This window comes from Ovis canadensis, chromosome 8 (genome assembly GCF_042477335.2).
Source record: "Ovis canadensis isolate MfBH-ARS-UI-01 breed Bighorn chromosome 8, ARS-UI_OviCan_v2, whole genome shotgun sequence".
In the NCBI taxonomy this organism is placed as follows: domain Eukaryota; kingdom Metazoa; phylum Chordata; class Mammalia; order Artiodactyla; family Bovidae; genus Ovis; species Ovis canadensis.
This window is the reverse complement of record NC_091252.1, coordinates 21,312,161-21,329,191: the sequence shown is the minus strand read 5'-3', so window position 1 is coordinate 21,329,191 and position 17,031 is coordinate 21,312,161. Positions and strand designations below refer to the sequence as shown.

General features: G+C 37.4%; 1 pseudogene; it reads left to right on the top strand.

The window, feature by feature from the left end:
- Positions 1 to 16,561, top strand: part of LOC138445183 (acyl-protein thioesterase 1-like) — a 29,703-nt pseudogene extending 13,142 nt beyond the window's left edge.
- Positions 16,562 to 17,031: the final 470 nt, after the last annotated feature.

The window sequence follows — 17,031 nt, the reverse complement described above, 5'->3', positions numbered from 1 at the left end:
ATGTCATCAAGGGTTCTGCCTATGTTTTCCTCTAAGAGTTTTATAGTTTCTGGTCTTACATTTAGGTCTTTGATCCATTTTGAGTTTATCTTTGTGTATGGTGTTAGGAAGTGTTCTAATTTCATTCTTTTACATGTAGCTGTCCAGTTTTCCCAGCACCATTTATTGAAGAGGCTGTCTTTGCCCCAATGTATCTTCTTGCCTCCTTTGTCAAATATAAGGTGCCCATAGGTGAATGGGTTTATTTCTGAGCTTTCTATGTAGTTCCATTGGTCTATGTTTCTGTTTTTGTGCCAATACCATACTATCTTGATGACTATAGCTTTGTAGTATATTCTGAAGTCAGGAAGGTTGATTCTTCCAGCTCCATTCTTCTTTCTCAAGACTGCTTTAGTTATTCGGGGTCTTTTGTGTTTCCATATGAATTGTGAAATTTTTTATTCTAGTTCTGTGAAAAATTCCATTGGAAAATGATAGGGATGGGGTTGAATCTGTAGATTGTGTTTGGTAGTATAGTCATTTTCACAATATTGATTCTTCCTACTCAGGAACGTGGAATATCTCTCTGTTTATGTCATCTTTGATTTCTTTTTTTAAATATAAATTTATTTATTTTAATTGGAGGTTAATTACTTTACAATATTGTATTTGTTTTACCATACATCAACATGAATTTGCCACAGGTATACACGTGTTCCCCATCCTGAACCCTCCTCCCTCCTCCCTCCCCATACCATCCCTCTGGGTCATCCCAGTGGACCAGCCCCAAGCATCCAGTATCATGCATCAAAACTGGATTGGTGATTCGTTTCATATATGATATTATACATGTTTCAATGCCATTCTCCCAAATCATCCCACCCTCTCCCTCAACCACAGAGTCCAAAATACTGTTCTATACATCTGTGTTTCTTTTGCTGTCTCGCATACAGGGTTATCATTACCATCTTTCTAAATTCCATATATACGCGTTAGTATACTGTATTGGTGTTTTCCTTTTTGGCTTACCTAACTCTGTATATTAGGCTCCAGTTTCATCCACCTCATTAGAACTGATTCAAATGTATTCTTTTCAATGGCTGAATATTACTCCATTGTGTATATGTACCACAGCTTTCTTATCCATTCATCTGCTGATGGACATCTAGGTTGCTTCCATGTCCTGGCTATTATAAACAGTGCTGCAATGAACATTGGGGTACATGTGTCTCTTTCAATTCTGGTTTCCTTGGTGTGTATGCCCAGCAGTGGGATTGCTGGGTCATAAAGCAGTTCTATTTGCAGTTTTTCAAGGAATCTCCACACTGTTCTCCATAGTGGCTGTACTAGTTTGCATTCCCACTAACAGTGTAAGAAGGTTCCCTTTTCTCCACACCCTCTCCAGCATTTACTGCTTGTAGACTTTTGGATTGCAGCCATTCTGACTGGTGTGAAATGGTACCTCATTGTGGTTCTGATTTGCATTTCTCTAATAATGAGTGATGTTGAGCATCTTTTCATATGTTTGTTAGCCATCTGTGTGTCTTCTTTGGAGAAATGTCTATTTAGTTCTTTGGCCCATTGTTTGATTAGGTCATTTATTTTTCTGGAATTGAGCTGCAGGAGTTGCTTGTATATTTTTGAGATTAGTTGTTTGTCAGTTGCTTCATTTGCTATTATTTTCTCCCATTCAGAAGGCTGTCTTTTCACCTTGCTTATATTTTCCTTTGTTGTGCAGAAGCTTTTAAGATTAATTAGATCCCATTTGTTTATTTTTACTTTTATTTTCAATATTCTGGGAGGTGGGTCATAGAGGATCCTGCTGTGATTTATGTCAGAGAGTGTTTTGCCTATGTTCTCCTCTAGGAGTTTTGTAGTTTCTGGTCTTACATTTAGATCTTTAATCCATTTTGAGTTTATTTTTGTGTATGGTGTTAGAAAGTGATCTAGTTTCATTCTTTTACAAGTGGTTGATGAGTTTCCCCAGCACCACTTGTTAAGAGATTGTCTTTACTCCATTGTATATTCTTGCCTCCTTTGTCAAAGATAAGGTGTCCATATGTGTGTGGATTTATCTCTGGGCTTTCTATTTTGTTCCATTGATCTATATTTCTGTCTTTGTACCAGTACCATACTGTCTTGATGACTTGCTTTGTAGTAGAGCCTGAAGTTAGGCAGGTTGATTCCGCCAGTTCTGTTCTTCTTTCTCAAGATTGCTTTGGCTATTCGAGGTTTTTTGTATTTCCATACAAATTGTGAAATTATTTGTTCTAGCCTTGTGAAAAATACCATTGGCAGCTTGATAGGGATTGCATTGAATCTATAGATTGCTTTGGGTAGTATACTCATTTTCACTAAATTGATTCTTCCAATCCATGAACATGGTATATTTCTCTATTAGTGTCCTCTTTGATTTCTTTCACCAGTGTTTATAGTTTTCTATATATAGGTTTTTAGTTTCTTTAGGTAGATAAATTCCTAAGTATTTTATTATTTTCATTGCAATGGTGAATGGAATTGTTTCCTTAATTTCTCTTTCTATTTTCTCATTATTAGTGTACAGGAATGCAAGGGATTTCTGTATGTTGATTTTATATCCTGCAACTTTACTATATTCAATGATTAGCTCTAATAATTTTCTGGTGGAGTCTTTAGGGTTTTCTATGTAGAGGATCATGTCATCTGCAAACAGTGAGAGTTTTACTTCTTTTCCAATTTGGACTCCTTTTATTTCTTTTTCTGCTCTGATTGCTGTGGCCAAAACTTCCAAAACTATGTTGAATAGTAGTGGTGAAAGTGGGCACCCTTGTCTTGTTCCTGATCTTAGGGGGAATGTTTTCAGTTTTTCGCCATTGAGAATAATGTTTGCTGTAGGCTTATCATATATGGCCTTAACTATGTTGATGTAGGTTCCTTCTATGCCCATTTTTTGAAGAGTTTATTCATACATGGGTGCTGAATTTTGTCAAAAACTTTTTCTTCATCTATTGAGATGATCATATGGTTTTTAACTTTCAATTTGTCAATATGGTGTATCACATTGATTGATTTGCATATATTGAAGAATCCTTTCATCCCTGGGAGAAACCCAAGTTGATCATGGTGTATGAGCTTTTTGACGTGTTGCTGAATTCTGTTTGCTAAAATTTTGTTGAGGATTTTTGCATCTATGTTCACCAGTGATATTGGCCTGTAGTTTTCTCTTTTTGTGTTGTCTTTGTCTCATTTTGGTATCAGGGTGACGGTGGCCTCATAGAATGATTTTGGAAGTGTTCCTTCCTCTGCCATTTTTTGAAAGAGTTTTAGAAGGATAGGCATTAGCTCTTCTCTGAATGTTGGATAGAATTCTCCTGTAAAGACATCTGGTCCAGGGCTTTTGTTTTTTGTGAGATTTTTGATCACAGCTTCAATTTCAGGGATTGTAATTGGGTTGTTCATAATTTATGTTTCTTCCTGGTTCAGTCTTGGAAGATTGAACCTTTCTAAGAATCTGTCTATTTCTTCCAGGCTATCCATTTTATTGCCATAAAGTTATTCATAATATTCTTTTATAATCCTCTGTATTTCTGCATTGTCTGTTGTAACCTCTCCTTTTTCATTTCTAATTTTGTTGATTTTATTCTTCTCTTTTTTCTTAAGAAGTCTGGCTAAAGGTATTTCCGTTTTGTTTATCCTCTCAAAGAACCAGCTTTTAGTTTTATTAATCTTTACTATTGTTTCTTTCATTTCTTTTTCATTTATTTTCACTCAGATCTTTATAATTTCTTTCCTTCTACTAATTTTGTTTTGTTTGTTTGTTTGTTTTTCTTTTTCCAGTTGTTTTAGGTGTAAAATTAGGCTGTCTATTTGATGTCTTTCTTATTTCTTGAGGTAGGATTGTATTGCTATAAACTTCCTTCCTTCTTAGGACTACTTTTGCTGCATCCCATAGGTTTTGAGTTGTCATGTTTTCTTTTCTTTTTTTTTTTTTCGTCTTTTTTTTTTTTTGTCACTTGTCAAATGTATTCACTGCCATTTGTTTCTAGAATTTTTTTACTTTCCTTTGGTTTTCTTCAGTAACTTGTTGGGTATTTAGAAACATGTTGTTTAATCTCCATGTGTTTCTGTTTCTTACAACTTTTTCTTGTAATTGATATCTAGTCTCATCACATTGTGATCAGAGAAGATGCTTGATTTGATTTCAGTTTTCTTAAATTTACTGAGGTTTTATTTGTGACCCAAGATGTGGCCTATCCTGGAGAATGTTCCATGTGCACTTGAGAAGAAAGTGTATTCTGCATTTGGATGGAATGTCCTGAAGATATCAATGAGATCCATCTCATCTAATGTATCATTAAGACTTAGTTTCCTTATTAATTTTCTGTGTGGGTGGTCTGTCCATTGGCGTGAGAGGGGTGTTAAAGTCTCCTATTATTGTGTTACTGTCAATTTCTCCTTTTATGTCTGTTAGTGTTTGTCTTATGTATTGAGTTGCTTCTACATTGGGTGCATCGGTATTTACAATTGTTATGTCTTCCTCTTGGATAGATCCCTTGATCATTATGTAATGTCCTTCTTTATCTCTTGAAATCTTCTTTATTTTAAGGTCTGTTTTGTCTGATATGAGTATTGCTACTCCAGCTTTCTTTTGCTTCCCATTTGCATGGAATATATATTTCCGTCTTCTCACTTTCAGTCTATATGTGTCTTGAGGTCTGAAGTGGATTTCTTGTAGACAGCATATATATGGGTTTTGTTTTTGTATCCATTCAGCCACCCTGTGTCTTTTGGCTGGAGCATTTAGTCCATTTACATTTAAAGGAATTATTTATGTATATGTTCCTATTGCCATTTTCTTAATTGTTTGGGGTAGATCTTTTTTATTCTCTTGTATTCCTTGACTATGTAAGTCCATTTCACATTTGTTGTAAAGGTGGTTCTGTGGTATTGAATTCTCTTAACTTTTGCTTGTCTGAAAAGCTTTTTATTTCTCCATCAATTTTGAATGAGATCCTTGCTGGGTACAGCAACCTTGGTTGTAGATTTTTCCCTTTCAGAACTTTAAATACATCCTTCCATTCCCTTCTGGCCTGCAGTTTCTGGTGAAAGATGAGCTGTTAAGTGTATGGGCTTTCTTTGTATGTAACTTATTGCTTCTCACTTGCTGCTTGTAATATTCTTTCTTTGTGTTTAGTCTTTATTAGTTTGATTAGTATGTGTCTTGGCATGTTTCTCCTTGGGTTTATCCTGTATGGGACTCTTTGTGCCTTTTGGACTTGATTGACTATTTCCTTTTCCATGTTGGGGAAATTTTCCACTATAATCTCTTCAAAAATTTTTTTCATACCCTTTCTTTTTCCCTTCTTCTGGGACCCCTATAATTCAAATGTTGGTGCATTTGATTTTGTCCCAGATGTTTGTGAGACTATCCTCAGTTCTTTTCATTCTTTTTACTTTATTCTGCTCTTCAGAAGTTATTTCCACCATTTTATCTTCCAGCTCACTGATCCATTCTTCTGCTTCAGACATTCTGCTGTTGATTCCTTCCAGAGTATTTTTAATTTCAGTAATTCTGTTGTTTGTTTCTGCATGTTTATTCTTTAGTTCTTCTAGGTCTTTGTTAAATAATTTTGCATTTTCCTCATTTCGTTTTCAAGGTTTTTGATCATCATCTTTATTATCATTATTCTGAATTATTTTCAGGTAGTTTGCCTATTTCCTCTTCATTTATTTGGACTTCTGTGTTTCTTGCTTGTTTCTTCATTTGTGTAGTATTTCTCTGCTTTTTCATTATTATTTTTTTAACTTATTGTGTTTGAGGTCTCCTTTTCCCAGGCTTCAAGGTTGAAGTCTTTCTTCTTTTTGGTTTCTGTCCTCCTAAGGTTGGTCCAGTGGTTTTTGTGACTTTGTATAGGGTGAGACTTATGCTGAGTTTTGTGACTCAAACAGTAAAGCATCTGTCTACAATGTGAGAGACCTGGGTTTGATCCCTGGGTTGGGAAGATTCCCTGGAGAAGGAAATGGAACCCACTCCAGTACTCTTGCCTTGAAAATCCGATGGACAGAGGAGCTTGGTGCAGGCTACTATCCATGGGGTTGCAAAGAGTCGGGCACAACTGAGCAACATCACTTCACACTTTCGTTTGTTTATCCTCTGATGGGCAAGGCTGAGTGAGGTGGTAATTCTGTCTGCTGATGATTGGTTTAGTATTTTTGTTTTGTTTGTTGTTTGGATGAGGTGTGCTGCGCAGGGTGCTATGGTGGTTAGGTAATGCTGGGTCTTTTATTCCAGTGGTTTCTTTTGTGTGAGTTTTCACTATTTGATACCCTCTAGGGTTAGTTCCAGATGCCATGATCTTCATTTTCTGAATGTTGAGCTTTAAGCCAACTTTTTCACCCTCCTCTTTCACTTTCATCAAGAGGCTTTTTAGTTCCTTTTCACTTTCTGCCATAAGGGTGGTGTCATCTGCATATCTGAGGTTATTGATATTTCTCCCTGCAATCTTGATTCCAGCTTGTGCTTCTTCCAGCCCAGCATTTCTCATGATGTACTCTGCATAGAATTTAAATAAGCAGGGTGACAAAATACAGCCTTGATGTACTACTTTTCCTATTTGGATCCAGTCTGTTGTTCCATGTCGAGTTCTAACTGTTGCTTCCTGACCTGCATATAGTTTTCTCAAGAGGTAGGTCAGGTGGTCTGGTATTCCCATCTCTTTCAGAATTTTCCACAGTTTCTTGTGATCCACACAGTCAAAGGCTTTGGTATAGTCAATAAAGCAGAAATCGATGTTTTTCTGGAACTCTTGCTTTTTTGATGATCCAGCGGATGTTGCCAATTTGGTCTCTGGTTCCTCTGCCTTTTCGAAAACCAGCTTGAACATCTGGAAGTTCACGGTTCATGCATTGCTAAAGAGTCGGACACGACTGAGCGAATGAACTGAACTGAACTGAACTGAGGGTTAGTTCTCTGGTAGTGTAGGGTCTTGGAGTCTGTGCTTCCACTCCAAAGGCTCAGGGTTTGATCTCTATGCTGGCAGTCCCTCCCCAAAGCTCGTTTCAGGTATCCTTTGGCCAGGATGCTTCAAGATCTCAGGTCTCTGCTAGGATCCAGTTCAGAAGGCAAAGTCAGGTGGAGGGAGGACAAATGCAGGGAAATTTCCTAATGCCCTTGCTGGTTCAGGCTGCTGGCAAACTGTGCCTCATAGGTACACCCACCACCATTCAACAACCTCTAACACCACAGCCCTGGCAATTCTATTTTTAGTTTTTGAGGACTTTCCATACTGTAAAATTAATAGACTTGATATTTTCATTAAATGACTACATAGAAATAAGGAGATACCTGAAAAGAAACACCTATTATGGTTATAAATAAATTTCTAATTACTGATGATTTTGAAATATTTGGCGTGGGTGTGTGTGTGCTCAGTCACATCTGACTCTTTGCAACCCCATGAACTGTAGCCCACCAAGCATCTCTCCAATGGGATTTTATAGGCAAGAACACTGGAGCGGGTTGCCATTTCCTTCTCCAGGGGATCTTCTTGACCCAGGGATAGAACCCACGTCCCTTGCATCTTCTGCATTAGCAGACAGATTCTTTATCACTAGTGCCACCTAAACATTATTTTTTAAGTTTCTAAAAGGAATCTCTCTAGGACGATTTCCATTTTAGTCTGGGTTTATTTGGTACTCTTATTCCTGTAAGACTATCACAGACAAAGATTATCAGGAGTGAAACTGGGAAATGAAAGGAACTTAAATTCGAGTAAAAATGTATTACTGAAGGAAAAAAATAGCTGTTTCTTCTCTGTCTGATAACAATTTTAAAAAATTTTTTTGATGTGTACTTAAAAAAAACAGATTTATTTTTTTATCTTTGTTTTTGGCTGACCCGGGTCTTCACAGCTGCATCTGGGCCTCCTCTAGTTTCTGTGAGTGAAGGGCCCACTCTTCGGCTGTGGTGCATGGGCTTCTCAGTGTAGTGGCCTCTCTTGTTGCAGAGCACAGGCTCTAGAGCACAGACTCAGTAGCTATGGCACATGGGCCAGTAGCTCCATGCACATGGGATCCTCCTGGACCAAGGATCAAACCATGTCTCCTGCATTGGCAGGCAGACTCCTAACCACTGGACCACCACCCTGATAAATATTTTAAAGCAAGTAATTAAAAAAAAATTGTAAGCCCATATCTTCCTTGAGATGTAGGAGCTGGGAGAAGGGCTTATGAAAAGTGGAATCTTTAGGTATAAGAAGCAAAAGAAAATTAAGACACTATGCTTCTCTGCTGTTCTTTAATTGTTCAGAAACTATATAAGGCTTCAAGTTTATGACTTTGTTCTTATACCCTTTTACTTTTCCTATGTACAGATGAAGCCTAAAGAATATATACAGACTGAAGGACAATATTGTGATTAAAAGAACCTATTTTATTCTCATGAAATAGATTTAGTATCTCTCCAACAGATATTATCAGGAAAATTGCAAGCAAAACTATATATAACAAAGTCCAGGTGATTTAATATTTGCATTTTCTATTATGTATTGGTGATGGACAGGGAGACCTGGCATGCTGTAGTTCATGGGGTCACAAAGAGTCAGACACAACTGAGTGACTGAACTGATCCTGATACTGATTATGTATTGGTTTCCCTGCAGACAGGAAAGACAAATATGAATCAGCTCTGGGATGTGACCTGTACAACTTTTAAGCATTGATTCCCTGATGAATGAAGAGTTGTTTCTAACTTAATTCCAGAAGCTTGAAGACATATTGGCGTATTCATTTAAAAAAAAAAAAAGTTTTTATTATTTATTTAATTTTGGCTGCCCTGGACTTTGTTGTGGTGTGAAGGTTTCTCACTGTGGTGGCTTCTCTTGTTACAAAACACAGGCTCTGCAGCCTGGGCTCAATAGTTGTGGCAGCTGGGCTTAGTTGCAGCCTTGGCCTGTGGAACCCTCCTGCACCAGGAATCGAACCCTTGTCCCCTGCATTGGCTGGTGGATTCTTTACCACTGAGCCACTTGGGAAGTCCTCAGCAAATAATAGCTATCTCCAAATCTGAATATGTACAGGGCTGGAAATACAGTATTATATCTAAAGCTCCTCTTTCAATATAAATTCTACTTGAATTTGGAAATCTTGCATGAGTCAAGGAATATGTGGACAAGTACCCAAAGTCTGATTCTTTTCTCTTTTTTAATTTAAAATTTTTATTTTATATTGGAGTATAATTGATTTTGGAGAAGGCAATGGCAACCCATTCCAGTACTCTTGCCTGGAAAATCCCAAGGGTGGAGGAGCCTGGTAGGCTGCAGTCCATGGGGTCGCTAAGAGTCGGACATGACTGAAGTGACTTAGCATAGTTGATTTACAATGTTGTGTTAGTTTCAGGTGTACAGCAAAGTGATCCGGTTATATATATTACCATATCTAGTCTTTTTCAGATTCGTTTCCTATATAGGTTATTACAGAATATTGGGTATAGTTCCCCATGCATATAGCACATAGCATATAGTAGGTCCTTGTTAATTATTTTATATATAGTAGTGTGTATATATTAGGAGGTTGGGATGAACATAGAATAAATCCCCAACCTCCTAATATATTCCCCCACTTGCACCTTTCCCCTTTAAGCCTGATTATTTTCAAAACCCCAGAATGACTCTCCTACTGAATCTATGCAACATTTTTTCCTCCTGCCCAAAGATCCCCAATGTTCCTACAGAAACTAGACCATGTCTTTAGGAAAGTGACTTGGTCTTGCTATTTCCACTACAGTGAAATTTATTTTAGCACTCCACATTTCTACCCTGGCCTACGTGCTTTCTCCCAAGCCTCTTCATCTGTCATGAATGAATCTCTTGTATAACGCTCCTGAGTACAACCTTTCATGCACATTTTCTGCCCCTCCCATAACCCAAGAGGTCTGGAGCTCTGCCATGGTATTAGAGCTTCAGCTTAGGACTAGACTTGAAATGCCAGGTTTCTGATGTCATTAGAGATTGGTAGTTGGTGCCTAATGCTGGCTTAGTTTTATTTCTGCCAGATCACTAGATGCTAACCACTAGATACAGCCCATGGGCTCCAAATTAACAAGGTCAATGTATTTTGAGCTGATCTCCAGAAACACAGACTAGTCTTTTAAACTTCAAGTTGGATGAAGCAACAAAATAAGAGTAGCTTTTATTTGTGTGATTTTTTTTCATTATTTTCTAACATTTGTTTGAGATACAAAGGTAAATAATTTAACACACTGTCAGGGATGAATGGCAATTTTAAAGCAATTACTAGCTGTTCATTAAAAGGAGAAATTGAAGTAGTTTTTTGAACCCTTTTTTGTGCTTGAAAAACTTTACTTGAAAATAAATCATATTTGATATGTATTTTCTCTAACTGTAGCATCAAGGTTTTCAAAATATGAAGCAGATGTGTGTGTGTGCATGCTAAGTCACTTTCAGTCGTGTCCAACTCTGCGACTGAGAAGGGAAAAAGTCACATAATATTGTCATTTATAGAACATCATGTTATATTTGAAAATCAATTATTTGTTCACTGAATTCTGTGATAATCTGTTATTTAGGTGAGTCAGTGTTAACTGGTAAATTCAATATATAGTATTATGAAAAATGGTTGCCTTTCTACACAGCTTTTTAACTTTAAATTTGAATCCTTATTTTTTTTGGCTTGTTTTTAGTCTAGCTTTTTCAAAGTTAGACAAGTAGGGTGATCCACACAGGTGTTTGGCAGAGGAGGATATTATGAAATTTATCCTCCCTGTCTCAGAGTCGCATTATATGGCTGGCTTTAGTGCCTCCTGGCAAGCAGAGATTTCAGGTATCCATACTGTAATGTGGTATAATGCCAAACTGTTGTCTCAGATTACCTGTGGAACAAAGAAGAAAATTGAGATTCCTAAAATTGTACAGTATATTGTTTTAATTATAGATACCCACTGGGTATGTTCCAAAGTTTAAAGTTTTGTTTTTTTTCTGAATGTAAAAGTAATATGTACTCTTTATACAAACTTCATACATTACAGAACTATAAACTAAAACAAATCATCAACAATTTGGGAGCAGAGTTTTCCAAGTCAAAAAAAAAACAAAAAACAAACCACCTCTATCCATTTAGTATTCAGTATTACTTTTTGTGTTTTAAAGGTAGACCATGGCCTTAGTAGGCTGAATTTCAACTCTTTAAAGTCAGGTTTTAAGTCTTTGTTGAATTTGTTACAATACTGCTTCTGCTTCATGTTTTGGTTTTTTAACCCTGAGTCATGTGGGATCTTAGCTCTCCAACCAGGGTTTGAACCTGCCACCCTGCATTTGAAGGTGAAGTCCCAACCACTGGGCCACCAAGGACATCCCCAGTATTACTTTTAATATGATATTCTTACTACAGTTAAACCAATACATGGTCCCTAATAGACGCCAATATCTTTGGTTTCTAATATATAATTCTTTCACTGATGCTTGTTAACAGTCTATGAAATGAGCCTCATTTAGTAACCGACTAACTACTTAAAATAATTAAAGTATTGTAGAATAGCGTATGGAGAAGGCAATGGCACCCCACTCCAGTACTCTTGCCTGGAAAATCCCATGGACAGAGGAGCCTGGTAGCCTACAGTCCATGGGGTCTCAAAAAGTCGGACACAACTGCACGACTTCACTTCCACGCACTGGAGAAGGAAATGGCAACCCACTCCAGTACTCTTGCCTGGAGAATCTCAGGGACAGGAGCCTGGTGGGCTCCCATCTATGGGGTCGCACAGAATCAGACATGACTGACGTGACTTAGCAGCAGCAGCAGCAGCAGAATAGTGTATTATACCTAATTTAATATTCTGGCACTAATATGTATGTTTTCTAAAAACTGTCATTTTTCAAAATATTAAAAGAAAATATACCAAGGCTGGATGGCATCACTGACTCGATGGACGCGAGTCTGAGTGAACTCTGGCAGTTGGTGATGGACAGGGAGGCCTGGCGTGCTGCGATTCATGGGGTCGCAAAGAGTCGGACACGACTGAGCGACTGAACTTAACTGAAATCACACTGAAAACAATTTTAGAAAGCACTTTGAAATCTTGTATTCACGATATATAGTAAGGGTTGGGGTCTATATCTAAACTGAACTATGGCTTAACCTCTAGTCTACTTTTCCAGAATAAAATTTTCTCAACTTATTTCCTTATGCACATTTTCAATCAGTGTCAATAACTTGTATGTATCAAGTGTACCACACACTGCGTATTTTAGATGATCTAGTATCCTAAAAAAAAGTGGTGGTAACAAGCAGTCTAACAGATTTCTTCGTGCTTCTATGTGGCAGGTTGTATTTTCCAAATGGTTGCAGCAAATCTCCTATCATACATGCTGTTCTTCCAGTGTGGCTTTGGTGCTCTTCCCATTGAGATGGGTTTTTGTGACTACATCAAGAGAGTATGGAGAAGGGACAAGGGTAAATAATCAAAAGGAAGAGCAATTTTTTCTACCCTGGAATACTTGTGCTGGAAGTCTTCAATCTCCAAATAAGCAGTTTGACTGCCCTGAGGCTGCCATGCCGTGAGGACCCACATTAACCCAGAATGAGAGACCCTGTGGAGAGAGCCTGAGAGTACTTGAACAAAGAGAGACAAAGAGAAGTGTCTGGACAGCCGTCAACTACTCTAACCTACCCTCTTTTCACTGGAAGCAATGATATAGATTTATTCTTGACAATGATGGGAGGTAGTTTTTATCTAGGTTGAGTAAAGCAAATGTAAGGAAGTAGTAAAATATTAATTCAATGAAAATGAATAGCAAAAATATTGAGCTGGGTCTTTTTCATAATATATGTAACTTTACGTTTTAAATAATACAGTAAGTATGTGTGTGTTCTCAGTCTTGTCCAACTCTTTGTGACTCCATGGACTGTAGCCCACCAGGCTTCTCTGTCCATGGAACTTCCCAGGCAAGAAGACTGGAGTGAATTGCCATTTCCTCCTCCAGGAGGATCTTTCCACCCCAGGGATTAAGCCCATGTCTCCTGCATCTCCTGCATTGGTAGGTGGATTCTTTACCACTTGATTCACCTGTGTGTGTGTTAGTCACTCAGTTATGTCTGACTCTTTGTGACCCCATGGACTGTAGCCCTCCAGGCTCATCTGTCCATGGAATTCTCCAGGCAAGAATACTGGAGTGGGTTGCCATTTCCTTTTCCAGGGGATTTTCCCAACCCAGGGATTGAACCCACGTCTCTTGCTATACAGGCAGACTCTTTACCAACTGAGCCAAACAATACAATACATGCTATTAATGCACATAAATTTTATTGACAGTAGATATAATTTTACAAGGCCCTAAAGCATTATACAATGGTACAATCCAAATGATTATTCATCAGAGAACAGTCTCAATCAAATTTATGCCATTCTGTAGGAATATTGTCAGCAAATTTTTCAAGAACAGTTTGAAAACCAAGGATTATTTGAAATGTTGAATTTTCTATGTCCAATTCTGGTGGCTCATTAATTATTTCTAGATAAATCTTTTGCCAAAGAGGAACGGATCTATGCCCTTTATGCCAAAGACTTAAAGAAGACAGTCAAATAAATACTCATGAAAGAAAAGTGTGTATGAATAAATAGATCATGAAATAAGTTAGAAAAGTTCTTTATGTGGAGTTCTGGAACAAAGAAGTGATGGGTTTCACAGAGAAGACCAAAAGATATAAAATCACCATTGTTATGGAGTTGACATGTGAACATTCATAGTAGTGAGATGATAAACTAGTAAGTGAATTGCATATTATATTTAAATATAAAAAGTTCTATGGAGAAAAATTAAGTAAGGAAGACCTATAGAGAGTAAGGAAGATGTGTAAAGGAAGAATAGTGGTTGCTGTATTCCATGGCATGGTTAGTGAAGGCCTCAGTTGACAAATGACATTTGGGCAAAGACTTGAAGGGACTGAGGAAACCATGTAGATATGTAGGGGACGAGTGCTCCAGAGAAGGACCAGCAAGAGCAAAGGCCACGAAGCAGGGAGGTGTGTATTCTGTTTGGGGAAAAGTAAGACAGTCACAGTCAGTTAGAACAGGAAAGAGGAGGGGGTAGATAAATGTAATAAAGCCGCAGAGATAAAGGGACTGGAACAGTTTCTATGGGGCCTTGTAGGTCAGCTAATGACTTTGGCTTCTACTAGGAGTGAGGTGGAGAGGATTTTGAGCAAGAGCATTTAAATTTAGAACTAGTCTTTATTTTTAACTTTAGGATAGAAAATCTGAACTATATTTTGCATTTGGGAATATTCCTGTGGGGTTTTTCAAGGCCCGCATTGTATGAATGCCCTTTATGTATGCAGTGAGATAAAAACAATTATTATTTCAAACTAGATGTGGCTAGAGTTGATTCTGCCTTTTAAAGCAAATGACATAGTTCATATTTACTGAGAAACAAATGTTTATATTATTATTCTATTTCCCCAGGGTATATAGAAAGATAACTCTACTCATGGAATATTAATTTGGAACTTGTCAGACATTTTATTCAGAAATATTTTATTTTTAAAAATCTTTAGGAAGACTCTTTTATTCTTTGTATGATATTTCCAACATTATGTGGTAATAGGCTTTTAAGGGGAGAAGGAAATGGCAATCCACTCCAGTATTCTTGCCTGGACAGAGGAGGTGGCAGGCTACAACCCAAAGGGTAGCAAAGAGCTGGACATGACTGATCGTCTAAGTATGAATACACAGGCTTTTAAAACTAGCATGGAAGCATTTGTTGTATTATGGCTACAAAAATGCAATATGATTTCTAAATCATTGACTTACACATGAACTTTAGGAACATAATTCATTACCGATTTGGAAACTGCCTATACAGATACGTAATTTTTTTTGTTTTGTTTTTTATGTGAACCATTTTTTAAGTCTTCATTGAATTTGTTACAGTATTGCTTCTGTTTGATGCTTTGATTTTTTTGGCTGCAAGGCAAAGTGGGATCTTCGCTCCCTGACCAGGGACTGAAACTATACCCCTGGCCCTGAAAGATGAAGTCCCAATCCTGGACAGTCCCAGGTAGGAAATGGTAATGGTTAACCTTCAGTAGACCAAGCAGTCTTAGATTTTTCAGGTATGGAAAAGAAGATTTTAAATATAAAACTCAAAAGTTCAAGTATGTTTGCAGCAACTTGGGTATATGCATCTACCATTTCAGCTGTAAATTTTATAAAATCTAAGTAGAGAACAAGTACTTCTGATGAAAATCGGGTGTCAAAATTGAGATGTGCTTTATGTATAAAATAAAATACACATTAGATTTCAAAGACAGTACAAAAGAAAAATGTAAAACGTCATTAATTTTACATTGATAACAAATTGGATATTTTGGATATAGTATTAGGTTAAATAAAATATATGATGAAAATAAAATTCAACTTTTTTTTTTTTACTTTTTAAAAACTTGGCTACTTGGAAATCTTTAAACTATGTATGTGGCTCACATTACATTTCTTTTGGATAGCGCTGCTCTAGACCATTGGTTCTCAAAATGTGGTCCCTTGGCTACCATCAATATCATCACCTGGGATCTTGTTAGAAATGCAAATTTTGGAGCTCTACCTCCCACTTTATGAATCAGAGACTCTGGAGGTGGAGCCCTGCTTTAAGAAGCCTTGCAACTGATTCTGATGCAAACAAAAGTGTGATAAACATTCTTCTAAATCAGGGGTCTGGAATTCTAATTTGGCTGCAAATTAGGATCATCTGGGGGCCTTGGGGCACAGAATCCTGGTGATAAAGTTACCACCCAGACCAATGAAATCAACAACTCTGTGTCCAGTCCAGAGTTGTTTTTAAATCTCCCCAGGGGATTCTAATATGGGAAAATGATTGAAAACCACTGGCCTCGATCCTTGATTTTTAAACTGGGGCTGCAGGAGGCTGACCATGCTTTCTTTTCAGCCTTAGGTGTGTCTGCTTAGTTCTTTACCCTGCTCACCCTGGAAAGCCCACTGCTGTGATTTTCTTGCATGGGTGGGGAGATACAGGGTGTGGGAGGGGCAAGAAGTCTTTGCGGGTATCAGAAGTTCACATATCAAATATACCTACCTGCATGTGTCTGTTAATCTGTTCCATTAAGTGCGAACATGGCTGTGCCTTCTTGGTTTGATATTATTGGGCATGATTCACAGCAGGATAAACCTGGAATTAAATAGGCAGCAGAAAATGTAAAAGCTTTGATAGAGCAAGAGGTGAAGAAGAGTATTCCTTTATTCCTTTTAAGATTATTATTTTGGGTGGGCCTTTTTCAGGGAGGAGCTTTATCTTTGTCCACCACTGTGACCATTCATCAGAAACTGGCAGGTAACACTGAGTTCAGTTGCTGACTTCCAACAAGGGTCCTAACAGTGGTGCTAATAGAGACGTTTGTCTTCAGGGTCATGGAGATTACTACCTTTAAGTTACTCTAATGGTCAGTTCTCTTACTGTAGAAAAGTTAAAAACATTGGTAAACCCAGCCAATGTAACCTGAAAAACCCAGTTCGTGTCACCAAGAAATGATGGATATCAAGCAACTCTTTGATAAACTCCCACTTCCAGTTGACTGATATCATGAAGAGGCGTGAAGAAGTATTCAGCATCACTGTAGTAGAGTATTTACCTTTTCCAGTGCCCCATCTTGAAACTTCTGATGTTTGCAGTGTTAAAATGTTTCACAGATACATACATACCAGTGACAAAGACTAAATAATGTCTTCTTTTGGGAGATTTATGATCTTCTAGGTTTCTGTACATGCATAATATGATCCAGAGCATACTAGCATTGAAATAGATGAAACAGCTAGCTTATTTTTCCCAAACATAATTCAGCCAAATACTGCAAGCACATTTTTATTACATCATTTGAAAATTATTAGCATGCTTAATGAAAACTTTTTCAGGTATAAATGAACAGTTAAGCTATAAATGATTTATGCATGTTCTGACTCAGTCTATGGACTTACCCCAAAATTATGAAGTCAGCATGCAGTTATCTGTATTTTTGTATACGTTTTCATATATATTTAATGATTGTAAT